Below are 12,305 nucleotides of genomic sequence, written 5' to 3' on the forward strand. Positions count from 1 at the left end.
AACCGCAGTTCTAAGGGATGTCCACTAGATGACAGCATGACTATGGTTAAAGTCTCAGTAGCTTTCTCTGGCATGGAAAAGGGCATTTATTACTCTGATCAGAGGTTGGAAGTCAAAGGTTTTATGGATACGAATATGCTGTTAAAATATTATAAACTAAACTATATATTTACATATATCTAATATATAATTCTTACTATTATTGTGTGAAGTATCATATTGGCTTTCTTACCATAATTCGTATTATCATTACTCAGATCCATGTATGATTTAGGCAGGTTTAATGCTATGACTAAAAGTCCTTTGCTGGCTGCCACCACCCTTACTTGAATAATCCCAACGTTTGCCTTTGTTCTTCAAATGCTAATTTATTAAATGGCTTTAGTGTACAATAGCCACACCTCCGTGATCCTGCTAATTACTGGTCAATCCTGATTTTCACTCAGTTGTATGATGTAGTCAATTGCTTCTTTTTCTACCACAATTTAATATTAACTATAGTCTGATTTTTGATATTTCGTGGATGCAATATGTTGTCATTATGTTTTCACTGAGTGCCAGGCCGTGTGTGAGCTGTTGGCAATGCAGACCAAGGTTTTCATGGCGGTTACACGCTAATGAAATATACCACGACACGTAGGTAAAGTACATCCTTCAGTACTAAGTAAATTCTTTTTTACAAGTCCTTTTAAGATTTAGATACTTTCCCTGTTGATGATGGAAAGTTCTTTTGGAAAGAGCTGGGTGATGAGGAAAAGGGTTTGGACCTGACAGCATCAGAGGTGGCTTTCCAAGTTTAAGGATTATTAGGAGAACACTGACGCCAGACATGTTCTTTAGGGGCCAGGACTGTCCTGCAGCTGTCCGCTATTGTCACCATCTGTCATCTTTAGGAGACATCCACATGGACAAGGCAAAATGTTCGAAATATGTAGACAGTCTGGTGAATTTAGTTAGCTGAATAAATGAATACACACACAGACTGGTGACAAATAGAGCAAGTTGTGCTAGGCAAAATAATTCTTTCCTGTCTTAAAGCACTTGATAGTTGATAAAGCGTGTTCAGATGTATTACATGTGAGTTTAACAACACTATGTCCAGAAAATGCAGCAATCTGCCCCAGCTGCCAGTGAAGAAAGAATTCAGAAGTAGAAGGATAAAACATGTCAAGTGCCCATCGGAGGTACCCCATCAATTGCTATTTTACTGTGGCTACTATTTACTAGGAGTCAGGTCATTGGTATCCAGGCACAGCAGTCTTTTACATCATGCTCTATCTGGTTCAAGACTTTAGGACTTGAGGTCTCCAGGTGATTCTTTAAGTTCCAGCTTTGACTGTGTGTGTGTGCCTGATCTTCACATTCTGCTCCTGGGGTCTCTGTGTATCTGTTCCACTTGTGTTTTGGTGAGTCGTGAAGGAGGGGGCGTGCCTTGTCCAGCTGGGGTTGGCAGGACCTGAAACCAAACCAGCATTGTTACTGGGCAGAGGGTGAATTAAACAACAGGTTTTTCCAGAGAAGATGTATGGAAGGACTACCCTGCATGTGATTAGCCTGGAAAAGGCTTTTCTTGCTGTGGTGAATGGGACTTAAGAGCGATGCTTACTTATAACTCGGGGCAGCAGGAGGGCTCGGCGGTGCAGTGGCTATGAAAGAACATTGAAGTGTTAGAGGGAAGAGCTGTTCGCCATAACCTTATAAAACGGGCTTTCTGTTTCCAACAACAAAAACAAGCAAACAGAAAAAGAAATCTGCAAAAAAGTAAAAATAGCAAAATGCTGGAGGGGTGTGAGCCAGTTCAGAGGAAAGGTGCCAGGGTTTCTAGGGGTTGAATTTTCCATAAACAAATGTATTTAGAAAGTGGCAGTACCTTTTGACATTTGCTAAGTGATTTCGATGATTGACTTTTCAATTGAGTTTCTGTAGCCAGCAAAGGAGTGGTGTGAGGAAAAAGCAATTTTCCCAATGGGAGTATAAAACCCTTCAGCTTAATGAAATGTTTTCTCTGGTTTAGAGATAACAACCCACTTTTGGATTTTATGCCTAATATTGATTCTTTGTGTATTTTTTATAGAGGCCTTGATGAAATTCAGTTAATTGTATTTTATTAGACTGAGAGATTGTCTTTTTAAATATTCTCCAATCCTCCTCACCCATGGTTCTTCCTACCTTCTCCTTTCTCCCTATCAATAGTTTAACTTTGATGGGTGGTTTGTGGAGGTTAAAAAAAAAAAAATCAAATTCTCCCTCTACCTTTTTGATCTGCTTCCTGTTTGCACAGTTGCAAAAGCGCTGAAAAAGCCAAGTTCCTTTAAGCAATAAGATGCTGAAATATGGTCATTAAATCCCGATGGGTTTTTCATTCTGCATCTCATAATTTTAAGGAGAACCACTTTCTGAGATGGTTGGATAAATGCAGAAAATATAATAAGGGGAAAGTGAGGTCCCAAGGCAGCTTTTCAATCTGCAGGGTGCTGAGTTTATTTACAAACATCAGAAGAACTCGTGAGTTATCAGGGTTGCCTTGCCAAACCATGGTGACTCTGGAATACAATATGGCAGGTTTGGGGGAGTCAGCAGTTTGGGGGCTGGTGGCAGGGGCTGTGGTGTCTTCCATCTTTTTACGTCTCGGTGTTTTATCTAGAGAAGGAATTATCTTGAGAGAACTACTTTGCTGTTGGGCAATAAGATGACTTAGTTCTTGGCATAAAGGGTCTTGTAAAAGAACTGGGCAAGAAGACTTAGTGGTTTATAGAAACTGTAATCTTTCTTGACTGATGGGGTGGGCATGGGAAGCAGAACTAAATTTAGAATTGCTCAAAAGATAAAAAGGTTCAGATTTATTTAAACCCAAAGAATAATGAAAATGAAAGGTAATAGAGAGACAGGATATTTTGGTGCAAAGAGTTCTGCCTTGGTATTTATAAATTTATTTATTTATTTTATTTTTGGCTGCATTGGATCTTCGCTGCTGCCCGTGGGCTTTCTCTAGTTGCGGTGAGCAGGGGCTACTCTTCCTTGCGGTGCGCGGGCTTCTCATTGCGGTGGCTTCTCTTGTTGCAGAGCACAGGCCCTAGAGCGTGCAGGCTTCAGTCATTGTGGCACTCGGGCTCAGCAGTTGTGGCTCACGGGCTCTAGAGGACAGGCTCAGTAGTTGTGGCGCACGGGCTTAGTTGCTCTGCGGCATGTGGGATCTTCCCGGACCAGGGCTCGAACCCGTGTGCCCTGCATTGGCAGAAGGATTCTTAACCACTGCGCCACCAGGGAAGCCCCTGCCTTAGTATTTAGAAGCCTTGGATTTTAGTCCTGGTTTTGTGACAGAAGCCAAATGTCCTTAGGGAAATCACTTAACTTCTCTGAGCTTCAGTTTTCCTATCATATAAAAGGGTTTTCTGGGGGCTTCTTTGGGGCTGGATGAAGAACTCTACATGTGTTCTCTAATTTAACCATCTCAAGAACCTCATGAAGCAGGAACTATTATGATGATTTCTATTGCACGGATGAAGAAACCGAGGATTATCAAAGGTTAGTAACTTTCCTGAGTCAGTGACTGGGGCAGGATTTGCACAGTCTAAGGCTGGTGTCTGAAACATACATACTACTATAGTAGAGCCATGCTAGAGACACAATCCTTGCCTTGCTTACATGATTGTGGTATGATCAGATAAGTTTATACTGGTAAAAATTGCCTATAAAATAAAAACTTATGCACACAAGTAAGTTGGTATTTTTTCCAGTTTCTTATTAATAGCTTCCTTAATGCTGGCTGTGGAGAATGTGTCTCCCTTAGACTGTAGACTCAAGTGCCTTGAGGTTGTTCTGCACTGTGGGTGTGCTATTTTCCTAGGGCCTCTGAAACAAAGTACCACACTCTGGGTGGCTTAGAACAGTTCAGTTTTATTGTCTCAGACTTCAGGAGGCCGGAATTTCAAATCAAGTTGTTGGCAGGGCCATGCTCCCTCTGAAGGCGTGAGGACTGTTCCAGGCATCTCTCCTAGCTTCTGGTAGCCTCAGGAGTTCCCCGGCTTGTAGATGGCTGTCTTCTCCCTATGTCTCTTCATATCATCTTCCCTCTCTGCACATCTGTGGTCAAATTCCCCCTTTTATAAGGATACCAATCACTTTGGATTAGTGCCCACCCTAATGACCTCAATTTACCTGGATCATCTGCAAAGACCTTATTTCTAATGAAGGTAACATTTACAGATACTGGGGATTAGGATTTCAACATTATTATTATTACTTTTTGAGGGTGGGGAGGCGGGGACACAATTCAAACCACAACAGTGAGAAAGCACAGGATGAAATCTGGAGTCAGGCACACCAGAGTTCAAATCCAGCTTCCATCGTTTACTAATGTGAGGTGACTGTGTTAGTTTCCTATTGCTGCTGTAACAAGTTACACACATGTAGTGGCTTAAAACAATACAGTTTTTCTATCTTAGAATTCTGGAGGTCAGAGGTCCAAAAGGGGTCCCAGTGGGCTAACATCAAGGTGTCAGCAGGGCTGTGTTCCTGCTGGAGATTCTGGCAGAGAATCCGTTTCTTGCCTTTTCCAGCTTCTAGGGCCTGCCTGGACTCCTTGGCTCATGGCCCCTTCCTCCACCTTCAAAGCCAGCAATGTAACATCTTCAAATCTGCCTTTGAATTTGACTTTACCCTCTGCCTGCCTCTTCCATATTTTAAGTCTCCTTGTGATTCCATTGTGATTTCAAGGATCCTTGTGATTACCACCTGGATCATCTATCGTCATCTCCCCATGTCAAGATCCTGAACTTAATCTCATCTGCAACGTCTTTTTGCCATGTAGCTTACTCACAGGTTCCAGGGATGAGGATGTGAACATCTCTGGGGAGAATTATTCTGCCTACCATGGTGACTATCCTAAGCCCCCTCTGTAACTTGGGAATCCTCCTGGATTTACTTCAGAGTATTATTGAGAAGGTTGAAGGAAGCCTTTCTTTTGATGTGCTCAGGCCAGCGCCCGGCAAAGAGCAGCGACTCCTTTCCTGTTAGCTGCTGACATTATTATCCTTTTCACCCATGTAATGGTTGAATGGAAAACTTTCTTTTTAAATTCTTTTAGGTAGAGGGGAAACCTGTGCAAATATTTCTGATGTTTGTATGTATCCAAAACAAAGCATAGGCGTTATCTTTTCTGAGCAATCAGTGAAGCTCCATGTACCTAATGGTGTGTGTATGGGGGGGCTTGAACATCATTTGTGTTGCCTACGTGTCAGTTTGTTCGGTTCACTATTCAGTCAAGTGGCAATTACTAGAGATTGTGCTTGGGAAAATAGCCAGTTTCACTTGGCGATCTTAATATAGTTAAATATTCCATTTTTAGGAATCTTAATGTTTAAGACATTTTAATGGCTGCTGTAACACTTATTCTATCACCTCCCAATTCCCAGCCTCAGTTTAAATCATTTTGGAGTGTTTAATGTGTCTTATATAAGAAGCCCAAAGCCATACCAATAGAAGGGAATAATAAAAATTACTGTTTTTTACAACTACAATAACAATATAAATAATTGAAGAATACTTTATCGTTTTACAAAAGGCTTTCTCATAGACTATCAAATAAATGACTGATTTGATGGTTACACAAGCCTTCTAGTGTCTAATGAGGAGAGTGATTGGGGCGCTGGCCTCAGAATGAGCTTTTTAATCCAACCGTTGCCCCTTATGGACTCTGTGATCCCAGCCAAGTCACCTGGTCCTCTCTGAGCTTCAGTCTCCTCATCTGTCAAGTGAGGCAAACAGCACAACTTCCTCATGGGTTGTAGTGAGGATTCAATGAGAGAATACTCATAAAGCACTTGGTCCAGTGCCCAGTACATCTTAGTGACTGATCAGTATTGGCTGCCATTGTTACTATTATTGTTGATAGAGGCTACCATCCAAAGTAAGGTGCAAAACCACGGGCAAGACTGTGAACTAAACTTGGGTTCTGACTTCCTCCTGACCACTCACCTCCAGCCTCAAAGAGGTTGGAAAGATGGGCAAGAGGGTAGGAGATGAGAAAGAGAATTGAAGATGGAGTTGTTGGGGGTGGTGAGTTGGTCTCATAAGGATGCTTCACCTCAGGTCCAGAGAGGAGGGCTGTAAGGAGTCTACCCAGAGAATGTACTATGTGTCTCTGGCAGTTTGGTGGATACCACAGACTGGTACACGACTCATCTCCAGGATCCCAGAGGGCGAGAGACTGGCCAGTTGCTGAGAGGATGGAGTGATGGAGAGATTGCGACTGCCTTGGGGTCAGCTGCACTCCCAGCGCTTCTCTCTAGGCAAAGGAAGTGGGCCCTATGGAGCAGATGGGGCTGAGCTTGTGGATGGTGGGGCTGTCTTAGGTTTTAACCAGGATGTTAAAACCAGCAGGGGTGAGGTGGCTCCCACCAGAGAGGAGTGGGGGGTCTGGATTTCCAGCGGCTAAAGCAGGATGCGTGAATGTCGGCTGGAAGAGAGGCATTTGTCCAAGTCAATAGAACTACAGCAGAGCAACCCCCAGCTATGGGGCCAGGGAGGGCATGTTTCAGAGGCTCAGGGGAGAGCCCCAGGAGGGAAGCTAGGGGTTCACGCCAGGTCATCCCGAGATGAAACTCCTTTTCTTCTCTCCCTCCCTCAAGCTCTGATCCAGAAGGGTCAGAAACCATGATTAACAAGCTTGAGGAGAAGGGATGAATGTGCAGGATGGGAAAGAGAAGGCAAACGCTACCTCCTCCCAGGCAGGCAGCCCACCTTCTTGCCCACAGTGAACACGGAGAAGCTGTGAGTGAACAAAGAAGTGAAAAGTTTTATTTATTCATTCAGACCCAAAGATATGAATTACCCAACCAAGACTTGTTTCATTACTTTAAGGTGTCTGGAAGAATCATGAGACTTTCCCTAAATCTGATACAGGGGCAAGAAAAAACCAGTTCTGGGAGATGAACCCATAGAGCTGGTGAGAACTGAATCTGCCCCTTGATCATATCCCACAAGGTATGTTTGTGTGACACAGTGCTTCCATCATTACTTCTCACAATAACCCGGGAGGCAAGTATTGCTGTGGGAAGTGATAGTCGTTCCACAGATGAGGTCGTCAAAGCTCAGAAGCCTGAGGGGTTTGTGCAAAATCTCAGAACGAAAACAAGCAGAGACAGGACCTGAACCCCAGATTCCTGATTCTACTTGTTCCACAGACCTCAGGGCTCCCAGACCCTGGTGGAAATGGTTACGGAACCAAAGTCCATGAGAACCCTGGAGCCCAAAGCGTACTGTTGGAAAGTCAGAGATTTCTTGGCAGGAGCCCTGCATCTGGTTTGCAAGGTGGTAACATCATCCTAGGTCAATATGTGTTGAAATCGGTTGTTTTGTGATAAAATCCAGATCAAGTCTATGCGCTTTTCTTTTAGCACAGGTATGCTTTAGGGGATTTTGTTTGAAGGAGGTGGTGCCATCTTTCTTAGAGAAGAATGCGCCATGAGTCATTTATTTTCTTAAATACTTCAATTGTATTGCTTTGTGAATTAGGGCATCGTAAATGGTATTCTCTACAGGAGAGCCAAGATGGCGAAAATGGAAACTGTTATAGGAGATCATGGGTCAGATTCCCTTCAGGGGCCTGAAGACCCCACAGGGGCTCACCTGGAAGGAAGAACTCTTCCTTTTTCATGAGAACAAATTGGCTTAACCCAGCATGGTCACTATCCCTTTGCTCAGGGCCTTTCCCCTGGGACATTTATGGCGTTCCTGCGACAGGGGGCTCCGTGTCTGGAAGTTACGTCCGCCTGCATCTCTGGAGATGGAGACGAACCTCCGCTGAATGCCTTGGATGAGACAGGAATGTTTCTGCCCTGGGGAGGAAACCAAAGGTCATACTCGCCCTACCCCATTGAAGCAGCTTCCTGGTCATGCATGGGGTTGGCTGCGGGGTGTGGGCTACCACTATGTGTCGCCCCCTGTGTGTAAGTGAGCGGTGCCAGCTTAGGGGACCATGGCTGCCCTTCCTTCAAGTCATCACTCCCTTGACCTTGGGCTGGAAGCAGCGATTAGAAGAGCTAGATATTGCATTGCACTGTCTTGAGTAGTAACTGAAGGAAAAGAAAAACAAACCCCAAATCTCTGACCAGTTTCTCTCTCTGTGTCCTGAGGCGTCTGTCTTGCTGAGATGGCAGGAATCAAATCAAGGCGGCAGCCAGTTAGGGAGTCATCTCCGGTTCTGACAGATCCTAACATAGAAACCTGGTCTCACCAAGGGTGGTTGAAAAAGAGGAATGTGATTAGCTCAGAGACAAAGAAAAACAGGCAGGAGGCAGGAACGCTGCATTGCCTGGAGGGGGCATAGGTTTGTTCTCTGTGACCTCAGAGATCGGGAACGGGAACGGGGTTGAGGTCATGTGCAGACAGACTTGGGCTCAACAAAATGAATGCTTTTCTAGCTCATCCCAAGAAGTCATCGTGTTCTTTGCAGAGCAGCACAAAACGATGGGCTGAGCAGTTCTCACTCTGCCTCCAGCCTTTCTGCCCCATCTCTCCCCAGAGCTAGTTGTTATGCTACCCTCAAACTGAGTCATCATCAGGGACTGAGGATGGGGTGGAACGCTTTTCTGGACGACAGTTTTTTGAGAGGAAGGCAGATAGAGTTTGATAGTTTTCTCCCCGCTCAGTGGGGTTACAGAAGAGGGAGTGGATTTTGGAAGCAGACTGCTCTTGGTTCCACCCAAGGCTCTGCCACTCATAAAATGGGCGACTTTAGGCGAGTTATTTAAGCTCTCCAAGCCTTAGTTTCCCCAATTGTAAAGTGAGGAAAATAAAAATCACTGGTGTATTTGTACAGTTGTTATAATTAAATGTTTATCATGGCCTGGGGCCTTCTACATAGATGGCAACCTCAAAAGGCACACCTTATTATTGTTTTATTATTTTTAAAAATTTTATTGAAGTATAGTTGATTTACAGTGTTGTGTTAATTTCTGCTGAACAGCAAAGTGGTTCAGTAATACATATATATATATTCTTTTCCATTATGATTTATCACAAGATATTGAATATAGTTCCCTGTGCTATACAGTAGGACCTTGTTGTTTATCCATCCTATATATAATAGTTTGCATCTGCCAACCCCAAACTCCCAATTCTTCCCTCTCCCACTCCCCCTCCCCCTTGGCAACCACAAGTCTGTTATCTATGTCTGTGAGTCTGTTTCTGCTTCATAGATAGGTTCATTTGTGTCATATTTTAGATTCCACATATAAATGATATCATATGGTATTTGTCTTTGTCTTTCTGACTTACTTCACTTATATGATAATCTCTAGATCCATCCATGTTGCTGCTGGCATTATTTCATTCTTTTTTATGGCTGAGTAATATTCCGTATTTTATATGTATGTATATATATGTATACACACACACACACACACACACACACACACCACATCTTCATTTGTTGATGGACATTTAGGTTGTTTCCATGTCTTGGCTATTGTAAGTAGTGCTGCTGTGAACATAGAGGTGCATGTATCTTTTCGAATTAGAGTTTTATCTGGGTATATGCCCAGGAGTGGGATTGCAGGATCACATAGTAACTCTATTTTTAGTTTTTTAAGGAACCTCCATACTGTTCTCCATAGTGGCTGTACCAATTTACATTCCCACCAACAGTGTAGGAGGGTTCCCTTTTCTCCACACCCTCTCCAGCATTTATTATTTGTCGACTTTTTAGTGATGGCCACTCTGACCAGTGTGAGCTGGTACCTTATTGTAGTTTTGATTTGCATTTCTCTAATAATTAGCAATGATGAGCATCTTTTCATGTAAGTCACCTCTTATTTGTTCCCCATTTACAATGCTTAGAAACATTGAATATAACAAAACGGTACATTCCATAAAACATGATAACATTATAATTACAGGTCCAAATACCTAGGGTTTTTAAACAAGCAATTTCATCTTGGGCATTGATGATCCTGAGTTTTGCTGTTAATATCAATTCTTTCTAGTTCTTTTGTGTGGTCCTCTGCTAGCACACACCAGCAGACATGTGATAATAGATTCCCAAAGTATAAGAAAGACCACTGAGAGAAAATTTAAGTTTTACATAGTTTTAGATGTTAAATTCAATGTAATTATTTTGGACTCAAACTGGGTCTGAAGTCCCGTTTGGCTAGGAATTAGCTTTACAACTTTGGACAAATTACTTAACCACTTTAAGTAATTGGTGGGTTAATGTCAAGATGTTGGCAGGGCTGGTTCCTTCTGGAGAATCTAGGGGAGAATGCATTTTGTTGCCTTTCATAGCTTCTGGAGGCCACCTGCATTCTTTGGCTTGTGATCCCTTTCTCCCAGCACTCAGTCTCTTGCTTCCATCATCAAATTGTCTATTTCCGTATTCAAATCTTCCTCTAATAAGGATACTTGTGAGTCCTTGGGCCCACCTGTATGACCAAGGATAATCTCCCCCTCTCAAACTCCTTAACTTAATCACACCTGCAAAGTCCTTTTTTGTCATATGAAGTGATGTTCATTGGTTCTGGGGATTTGGGCATGGACATCTTGGGGGCGGGGAATGGTAGGGTATGATTCTCGTACTGGCTGGACGCCTATTTGGGAGGGACACGTGGGCATTTAGAAATTGATTATAAATGAAAGACAATTGGGAAAATTGTACCACCCCTAAATGAAAGAATTTCTCTTTTCTTCTCTGCCCTGTGCTGTAATGTTTCATCTCAACTCAGCAAACCTTTTATCTGTAATTGCATTTTCTTGGGGTTATGTTTCGGCCAACTTGTACTAATCCACAAGCCAGTTGAGCCCCTTTCCTACTCTTTTTGGGGTTCCGCCATTCTTCTGACACTCCTCTCTTTTATACTCTCTTGCCCAAAACTGACAGGCCTATCATACTTATATAGCATTTGTATACTATCTCTGTTCTAAACACTTTATATACTTTAACTCATTTAATATTCAAAATATTCTATGATGGATGTATCCCCATTTTTCAGATGAGGGAACTGAGAAGGGGTATAACTTTCTCAAAATCTCAAGTGAATGTTCAAAGCCTTTCTGGCTCTAGAGCCCAGATTTTAACCACTGTCCTCCACTGCCTCTCTGCAAGAAGTACTCAGTAAATGGTCACTATTACTGTTCTTATAGAGCCCAGAAATAAATGTTTTGGAGTCTGACTCCTGTAGTTCTGCTCTGCTTTCTCTCAGAATAAGAAAGACAGAAGAAAGGGAAAGAGAAGAGAGCGGGAGATGTTCTTATTGACTTGATCTGGGAGTCACATCCATCCTGTGGCTGAGCGACGCACATGCGGGTGACGCTGCCAGTAAGCAATTAACTGATTTCATAGACTAGCATTCAAGTTAGTGCCAAGCAGATGTTGATAGAGAAAATTCAGAGAAACATCATAAAATGATGATTAAGCGAATAAGAATTTGAGTGGGAAAATCTTAGCGTCTTACATCTATAAATTTATGACTGCTCTGTGCCTTTGCTCTGTGCCTTTAAATTCAACCTTAAATCTGTAGCTGTGATGAGAATTTGGAAAGGCAGAGAGTGGGTGTGGTGGTGGGAGATGACTGTGTCCGTCTCCCCTCTGGCGGACCTCCCTCCTGCTCACAGAGGTGGTGAGAAGTACAAGACAGCACACCGCATGGTGGGTAACAATCGAAGCTCTGGGGCCAGATGGTCTGTGTTCAAATTCTGACACCACCATATACTAGCTGTATGACCATGACCAGGTTTAACCCTTTCTGTGCCTTAGCTTCCTCAGGAGAAAATGAGCATAATAATGGTAACAATCTTATAAGGTTTTGTTAAATGGTTAATACGCATCAGCCATTTGCCTCCCACATAAGTACTCAATACACGTTAACAGTTATTATTATGCCCTTATCATAGCTTATGGGCTTGGGAGATCATCATGCATTTGGGAAGAGGGAGATGTTTTTCTTTGGATGGAAATTGTAAGGGAGTCACTCATTGCTTGGGGGAGGAAAAGAGACAGATAACAAGCTGTCTTAGTTAGCTCGGGCTGCTACAACAAAATACCACACTGAATGGCTTAAACTCAGACATTTATTTCCCACCATTCTGGAGGCTGGAGTCTGAGATCAGGGTGTCACCAGGTTGGGTTCTGGTGAGGGCCCTCTTCCTGGCTTACCGATGGCTGTCTTCTCACTGTGTCCTCGTATGGCAGAGAGAGAGAGAGAGAGAGAGAGAGAGCTCTGGTCTCTCTTCCTCCTCTTATAAGGGCACTAATCCCATCGTAGGGGCCCTGCTCTCATGATCTCATCTAAGTCTAATTCTCTCCCAAA

At 43.1% G+C, this 12,305-nt stretch overlaps 1 protein-coding gene across 4 annotated transcripts in view; it reads left to right on the forward strand.

Annotated features, from left to right (window-relative positions):
• GALC (galactosylceramidase) overlaps positions 1 to 12,305 on the forward strand; it is a 183,908-nt gene that overhangs the window by 97,388 nt on the left and 74,215 nt on the right. The gene's annotated exons all lie outside the window — the stretch shown is intronic.

This window comes from Balaenoptera physalus (assembly GCF_965194825.1).
Source record: "Balaenoptera physalus genome assembly, chromosome: 2".
Classification (NCBI taxonomy): domain Eukaryota; kingdom Metazoa; phylum Chordata; class Mammalia; order Artiodactyla; family Balaenopteridae; genus Balaenoptera; species Balaenoptera physalus.